The sequence below is a fragment of the Notamacropus eugenii genome, chromosome 1 (genome assembly GCF_028372415.1).
Source record: "Notamacropus eugenii isolate mMacEug1 chromosome 1, mMacEug1.pri_v2, whole genome shotgun sequence".
In the NCBI taxonomy this organism is placed as follows: domain Eukaryota; kingdom Metazoa; phylum Chordata; class Mammalia; order Diprotodontia; family Macropodidae; genus Notamacropus; species Notamacropus eugenii.
This window is the reverse complement of record NC_092872.1, coordinates 389,533,785-389,542,388: the sequence shown is the minus strand read 5'-3', so window position 1 is coordinate 389,542,388 and position 8,604 is coordinate 389,533,785. Positions and strand designations below refer to the sequence as shown.

At 43.1% G+C, this 8,604-nt stretch overlaps 1 non-coding gene across 1 annotated transcript; it reads right to left on the bottom strand.

Moving 5' to 3' along the window:
* Positions 1-6,994: 6,994 nt before the first annotated feature.
* LOC140521757 (U6 spliceosomal RNA) lies at positions 6,995-7,101 on the bottom strand. Its single transcript, XR_011973059.1, has one exon. It is a non-coding gene; the product is annotated as a U6 spliceosomal RNA (small nuclear RNA).
* Positions 7,102-8,604: the final 1,503 nt, after the last annotated feature.

The window sequence follows — 8,604 nt, the reverse complement described above, 5'->3', positions numbered from 1 at the left end:
CAGATGTGACTTCTATGGACCTTTGAGGGCCATCCTAATGGAATCCAGGGAGGACTGCATGATCTAAGGATCAATCTAGCTAAATGCAGACAGGTTGGCTACAAGATGGTTGCTTTTTTCTTTTTCTATAACATCTCTCAAAGATCTTTACTATTATAGAGTTGTACCCCACCTCTTTGAAGTACATGCACATACTAATGGGTACACAAATCCCTGAAGTATTAAAGTGTGAGATATATATATATATATACATATACATATACATAAACATAATACTTTTCATTCATTACATATGTGCACATATCTCTATATCACACACACATATGTGAAACAACCTCTAATTCCCCCAGTGTAGCACTCAAACTCATGGGTTGAATTGAGTCTTCAAAGTGCATCTGTGAAGACATCAAGGAGATTTCTACACTTGGGTTTCAAGGGTTTATCTTATAGCACCACTCTCCTAAAACTATAGCTAATCAGCCTCTACCCTCACTGGTATGCTTTCCCGTTAATAGTCAGGAGACATAATTAGCTCTTAGGGAAAACATTTCCTGATGTACTATTGTTAAGGGGATGCTATGGTAAGCAGGTTATTCAGCCCCTCCTACTTACCCTCACCTTACTGCTAATGCATTCTCAGACAGTTTCCCCAGCATGAACGCTCCATCTCTGATATCATATGGGATCTGTAAATCTCTTTATCCTTTTATTTGTTCTGAGCCCCTTGCTAGAGATAGGATTTCTGGCAAACAACTCAAAGTTAGATCCTCTTCTGTCTCATCTCTGGGGAGGTTTTCCCCAAGTTCCTTCTTTCCGACTTTATTCTTAGTAAGTACACACCACTAAAAAAATATCCTTGGTTAATACTATTTATCAAGACAAAGTACACATTTCAGACAAAGAAAGGTAAGCAGATTCTCCCCGTACCCCAAAGAAAAAGGCTCCAGGAATCTGGGAAGGAGCCCTGGAAAAAAAGAACATAGAGGATTGTGTAGTGAGAGAGGGAAGGTGGGCAGAGTCCAAGCAGCACCACTTCTGTACTGTTACACCTGTTGCCGAGCATCCCAAGCAGGCCCCATCTTTGTAGAAGCCACCTCTCTCTGTGCTTATGTTCTCCCAGTTCACATGGCCTCTTACAACTTCCCATTCACCAGATCCTTACGGTTCTCTACTCCTGGAATTCATCTCCTAGACTCTAATATGACTTGTTGTTTGTTGTTGTCCGGTCTTGGACGATTCTTCATGATTCCATTTTCTTAGCAAAGATACAGGAGTGATTTGCCATTTCCTTCCCCAGCTCATTTTGCAGATGAGGAAACTAAAGCAAACAGTGTTAAGTGACTTGCCCAGAATCGCACAACTAGTAAATGTCTGAGGTTGGATTTGAACTCTTCTTCCTATCTCCAGGCCAGGCTCTCTATCCACTGTGCCACCTAGCAGCCTGAAATGGCCTGAGCTTTTACAATTAGTTTAAAACCTTGTTGTCAGCACCCTTTCCCTCGGAGGGTCCTAGGTTTTCAAGAACATTTAGACTTACACAGAAAAACAGGAAAAATAGTTCCAAAATATCTCCCCTAGAAACCTGGGGTGCTCTCTCCTACAAATGCACACAGTGTCCAGAAGAAGAGGGGGCATACCCCTCAAGTGAGATGGTAGTGAGGAACGCATGTAGGGAATCCATGCAGCCGAGGCTCCTCCTTCCTCTGGTACCTCCAAGCCTTCCAGGACTTTCTTCTCTCCAGAGGAACTGACCATGAAGTTCCTTCCCAAGCAGCACAATGCCTCTGCCCAGGAATGCTGTAGGGTTGACCCTCCAAGATTCTGCTTCTCTTTCTATTTTGACTCTTGAAGGCTGGAGCTAGGCTGTCTCTGGACTCCATAGTAGGCTGTCAGGGTGCCTAGGCAGCTAGCAACTCCACCTTTTAAGAGTCCTTGGAGGTGAAACTTATTTTTGATTCAATTTATTATTCCCCTTTTGAATAAGAGGATAAAGGTGTTCACACTTTGTCAAGGGATTGCTAGGAGTTAATACCATGTTACTACATCAACTGAGCCACTCACCAGAAGGGGGATTTGTCCCCCGCTCCATATATGTGTATAACAATCTGTACATACACACACCCACAAACATATATGTGCATACACACAAACAAGGCAGCTAGGTGGCACAGTGGATAGAGTATTGAGCCTCAAGTAGGGAAGACTCATCTTTGTGAGTTCAAATCTGACCTCAGACATTTTATTAGCTGCATGACCCTGGGCAAGTCACTTAACCTTGTTTGCCTCATTTCCCCATTTCTCAAATGAGCTGAAGAAGGAAATAGCAAATCATTCTGCTCCAAGAAAATCCCAAATAGGGTCACAAAGAGTCAGATTCAACAGCATACACACAAATATCTGAGGAGGAGAAATCAAATCCCAACATTTGCTGACTTTAACAAGTCAACCAGGATGTTTTTAATTTTTTTTGCAAAGCCCATTGGCAGAATTCACAAATAATCCAGAAACTAATTTTCTTCACAAGAATATGATGCAAAATTCATGTTACACAGTTTTAGTGAGCAGACATCATTTTACAAAATTCTAGTAGGTTACCCTCTATCTTGATGATTTCAAAGGCCTTCCCCAAACAAAAGAAAACAAAGGATTTGAGGTACTGTTAAGGGCAAGACATCCTAAAGTCTCTTATCTACCCTCTTTGCTCTTATCTTCCTATTACTCTTCTTGTCTGCATGCCAAGATCTGGGATATTTGAAGGGGCTGATGTAAGCCACGGTGCCTAAGAACCACATGAACCTTTGTAGTTTGTCAGAATGCAGACCATCCTTACCCCTTAAAAAAAAATCCTCCAATGTCTGGGGTTAAGAGAATGCAAATTCCTAATCAGGATATGACTGGAGTTAGATGGGGACTTTCTAATCTTAAGTTAGATATTGGCTCAGGTCAAAGAGTTTTATTCTATCAGGATCAAGTAGAGTTTAAAAGACAAATCTACAAAGCCTGTAAGCCCTAATTAATTGGTTGGCTATGTTGTGTTCCAAAAGAGTTTAGACTCTGGTTGCTGACAGATCTCTTTCCTTTTGGAGGCAAAGTCCTAGTCATGGGAATGTGAGAGCCTGCCTTTCTCATGAAAAGTACTAAAACTTGGCCTCTGGGATAGAAGCTTTAAAAGAAAAACAAAAACAAATCCATTCCTCCTCTTATAAGAAACTGCAGTAGAAGTCCAGCAGGTGGCATGCGTGAGAACAGCCTAACAAAGAGGCAAGACCCACAGCATGAAGCCCAGTGGGAAACAGGTACAGCCGAACTACTCAGTGACATCACCAAGAGAGGATGGCAGCCGCCATATCTGTTCCTGCATGCATGCTCCTCTATGCATCAAACATGATTACACATATGAGTGTCCCCCAAGCAGCATCCCTAAGTGGGCCTGCTCCTCCCACTGATGGTTTGTATATCTTCAAGGGAAACAGTACCCTGTTTGGAGGAAGAGGATTTTGTTAAACCTCTTGGCTTGTACTGTGTCCTCAGTGGGGGCTTATTGCAGGGGTATGCAGGAGGCAGTTCTAATTTGCCTGAGCTGGTTGTTAAATTTTACCGCTTCATTTATTGTTTTGTTGAATGCCCTAGATTTAAGAAAGTGATGGGAAAAGGCTAATAATGCAGATTAAACATAAAAATATGTGGTTAGTCCATCCCCTCTACCCCACCTCCAGCAGGTTGTTAAACATTTACCAGCACACCCTTGCTTGTAAATTGTGGTTTTGACCACAGAATACCTTGAACCTGGGGCAGCTTTTCTGGGAGGATCCATAGGTAAGAGAGAGTGGCCCAGCCTTTACATACATTTGTATAATGTTCTGGGGTTACAAAGCATGTGTTTGCATTCCTTGTGTCATTTGAGCCTGACACTATATCTATAAAGTAGGCACGGGAGAGTATATGGTATCCAGATTTCCCAGGGGAGGAAACTGAGGCTTGAAAAAAGCTGAAATGACTTGTGAGATATCACTTAGTGACAGAGCTGATACTTGAGGACCAGTTTTCCGTTTTCAAAGCTAGTATATTTTCCACTATTCCATTTCTGGGGACCTCTGTTTCACCATATAAAAAATGGTGGTAGGGAGGTGGGAGCAGTTTCTCCGGGACCACCCAGAGAGGCCTTGTAATGGGATGGGAGTAGGAGAAAAGGTCCAGCTGAGAAGTGTAGCACAGTGATCCCCTGCCTTCCTGCAGTGTTTGTTAGGAACTAGCTGCTGCTTCATCAATCATTCAGCTAGGCTCTCCTCTGCCCTGCTCCTGTCTCAGGAGAAAGACAAGCCAGTTAAAGGCAGGAAGCAGGAATGGGTTTGGGGAAATAATCTAAAACATAGATGAAGGAGGGGCCAGGAGGACATCCAAAAGAGCTGGAAATTAAGACTAAGTGAATCTCTAAAGAGTTAGAGATGAGATTAGGAGAAAAGAGGCGAAGAACTCCCACCTGCTCAGTAATTGAGTAGGGGAAGGGGAGAAAATGATTGTATGAGGTCTGGGTACTTGCCCATTTTCTCTGGAAATTGTCTTTAGTCTGATTCCCCAGCCAGTTTCTTATAGGCCTCCCAAGAAGCAGAGCCTTTGGAAAGGAGGTAGGCTTCATCAGTTATCCTAGGCACCTTGGCTGCTTTCACATGATTTCTCACTTCTTCCTTTACCTGATTTTAAAGCTCCTGGGGCTGTTCTTTGTTCCACAGTGGGAGAGGTGAATAATAATAAGCATTTATGTGGCAATTTAAGATTTGCAAAGCGCTTGTTTGTAGGTATTCTTATCATGCTCATTTTACAGATGGGAAAGTGAGGAAGACGGAGGTTCAGTGACTTGCCCAAGGTCATAGTGTTCGGTCAAATTTGACCTCAAGATTTCTCAACTCCAACCCCAACACTCTACCCACCTCACCTCTTATCTGAATGAGGTAGATTAGGATCCACAAGAAATCGTAGAGTTCTAAAGCTGGAAGAAACCTTCGAGATCATCTAGTAAATTAATCCAACCCACACCCTCCTCTACCACTACCATTGGTTATACAGAGTTCCCAGAAAAGTAAAATCGTTAGCAGAAAGTCATCTAAGAAATTGAGAACAGTCGGGACCAAGGATTCCTGCCTTCCCAGTGACCTGTGCTTTCCCCAGGAGTCGGAGTGAATCTGGTCTTCTTGCTTTTCCCCATGGGCTCTGTGGTGGTGAGTCAAATTGCCTTCTGGATCTCTGGCCTCCCCACCGAGATGCTGCTTTTTCCCGGTGGCCTCTGGCAGCTCCCCAAGGTCACCCAGGAGCTGAGTGACATGATAGAGTGTGCAGAGGGAGGTGGAAAGAGGGAGAAGAAGGGGGGGTGGGGATGGAGAAGGTGGCTGGCTCAGGGGCGGGAGGGAGATGGGGGGTGGGACTGAGGAACTGGGATGTGATCCTGACACTCAGGGTGACCTCAGCAGTGGGAGTCTGGCTTGGCAAATGGGCACTGCCCATTCTCCTTGGCAGTCGCTTGTCTATCTCTGTCCCTTGTTTCTGACAAGCTGGCAACCCGAAAGGCTATTGCAATCCCAGAAAGCTGGTTTCTAGTCCTGATTCAACCACCCTGTGTGTGACCTGGCTTCCCAGCACCCAACATTTTCTTGTTTCTTTATGTTATGTATCCGCCTGCCATAAACATCCCCGAGCAAACTCTGCCTGCCTGGGCTCTGCTCCCGTTGGCTCCAAGCCAGGGCCAGGCTCAGAGAAAGCTTCCCACCTGGCTCAGTGTCAGGCCTTTATAGCCTTGCCTCCAGAAAAGGTGGGGGCTGTGTATAAAAGGGAAGGGGGCGGGGAAGGGTTTACCACCCGAGAGCACTAGATCTGGAAGAGACCTGAGCAATCATCTGCTTCAAACCCCTCCCCCATCCTTTTATAAAGGAGAGGAAACAGAGGCCCAGAAAAGGGGCTTTCCTTAGATTACAGAGCGAGAAGGAGGACAAATAACCATCACAGGAGGTCTCCTAAACCTGAGACCAGAATTATCTGGTTATATCCATGAGTTATCTCAAATGCACCAAGCTACTTCTCTTCCAATGACCTGCCCCCCCCCCCCCCACTCCCTGTCGGATGCAGTGTCCCTCAGTTCCCCCTTGCATGGAGAGGTACCCTTTCCAAATGACATCCTCCCCTTTCCATGAAGCCCACCCAGATCCCCCAAAGTCACAGCATTTTTATATAAGCATGTTACGGTTAAGAAGAGGCAGTGTGGTGTGTAGTCTATAGAAGGTTGGCCTTAGAGCTAGGAAGACCTGAGTTCAGGTTCAGACATTAGACTCATACTGACTGATTCACTCAGCACTCTAGGCAACTTTTTAAGACTCTTAAGATGTCAACCTGCATTTATAGAAGGAACTCCTTTACATGGGAGCTCCCTATGCCAATATCCCTATAATCAGCTTATAGCAAATAACAAGAGGAGACTGAAAGAAAAAAGACAGAAAGAACACCCCAAAAGGGCATTTTTGTTTTAATGATTCAGGAGGCTTGTGGGATTATGGATGAATTACATAGAAGTAAACCTCCACTGGATAAGCCAGTTTCTTTTCTTTCCCCTCCTTTCCCAAAACACCTGATACAGATGAAATCATTCTAGACATAGATTCTGGTGAAACTTGGCTTTGAGATACTCCTCTTAAGTTAACTAGTTCTGTGAATAAGGACAAACCAATCAATCCACCAATATTTAAGTGCCTACTATGTTGCAGGTATTATGCAAGGTGCTGGTGATCCAAATATACCTAGACCTAGAGACCCCAGAGGAGGACTAGCCTTAGACCCATAATTCATCTTGGGGAAGTCTGACCCCAAAGAAAATCAGTTTCTCCTCTTAGCTCTGATCCCACCCCAGAATAACTTTCCAGTGAAATTCTAAAACAAAGCTTAGGTATGGCTCATGTCTAGGGTCTCTCCAAAGAAAATGCTCTTTTTAACCCCCCCCCCCCCAAAAAATATATATATGGAGTGCTCTATGAATTTGCATGTCATCCTTGCACATGGGCCATGCTAATCTTCTCTGTATGGGTCTAATCTCAGTATATGTGCCACTGAAAAAAGCACAAGAAAAGTACCCTTGACAGAATTCACTTCATTTTTTAAAGCTGTTTTTTAACATTTAACCATCTTTAATTTGAAAGAGAAGTCAATACAAGCCATTTTTTAGAGTTTGGTCTTGGGGTAAAAGAAGAGTCTAAATGACCTATTTTTTTCAACTTTAAAAACTACTTATGTTTTTATCAAGAAATTCTTAGATTTTTTTTTTACTTAACCAAAACCTATTTTTTCTCCTTCTCACCTACCCTTTGAGAAAAAACAAAAAAGAAAAACTTTGTGACAAATATGTATAGTCAAACAATATAAATTCCTTTATTGCCCATGTCCAAGATATATGTCTTATTCTACACCATGAATCCATCACCTCTGTGGAAGCAGCAGTAATCTAACACAAACTCATGCCAGTTAAGCTAGTTTTTCCTTAAAAGATATTGAACCCCTCCTTGAGATCAGGTTGGTTTAAGGGAACTAAAGGCTCTTTTCCTGGTTACCTAAGTACAATAGAGCTGTGAGGAGCTCCAGACATTCTCTGATGCTTGGCTGATCAAAAATAAGGAAAAACTTCAGCAAGGTAGCATCATTCTGCTAAATCAGCTCAAGAGGTTCTCAATACCTTTACTTGTTGAATATCTTTTATCCTTTTCCTGATATCAATGAGTAAATCTCTTACTGTTAACTGTTGAATGATCTCCAAGTGTCTCATTTTGTTCCTGTATTGAAACTGAACTACCAGGGGACTGATCTGAGTCAGACTGAGACCAGATCCACCCTTCTGTCATTAGACAGGCAGCATATTTCATCATAATCCTTGACAAGATTCAGTGAAATCTGGAGGACAGGCAGGTATTGGGGGAGAGATGACTCCTATTTTGGCCATGTTGAGTTTGATGTCTGTGGGACATGAAGTGCATGCAGGCAATGGAACTTAAGAAAAAGATGAGGGCTAGATGTGTGGATTTAGGAATCATTCGCATAAAGATGGTTTTCAAATCCATTTCTGCTTGTGAGATAAAAATGAGATCATAGAGAAAAAAAAGGAAAATGCCCAGGATATAGCCCTAGGGTACACTCACTTACAAAGGTTGGGGCATGAATGGCAGTCCTGCAGAAAAGACTGAGAAGGAATGGTCAGACAAGTAAGAGACTCAAAGTGCAATGCCAAGGAGAAGGAAAATCCCAAGGAGAAGGAAATATCCAGAAGGAGGTGGTTGGTAGTGTCAAAGGCTTTAAGAAGTCTTTGGAGTCTTTTAAGAAGTTTCCCAAGAAACAGCCTTCAGATTTTACAATAAAGAGACCATTAATGATCAGGGCCTGGCAAATAGTAGGTGCTTAAAGAATGTTTAGTAAGTGCTGACCTTGGAGAAAGCAGTTTTAGTTAAGCTAGATTTCAAGGGCCTGAGAAGAGAGAGGGAGGTGATAAAATGGAGGCAACAGCAAAGACAGCTTTTTTTTCCAGGAGTTTGGTTGTGAAGTAAAGGAGAGACATAGGAATATAATGGAGGAAGAGTA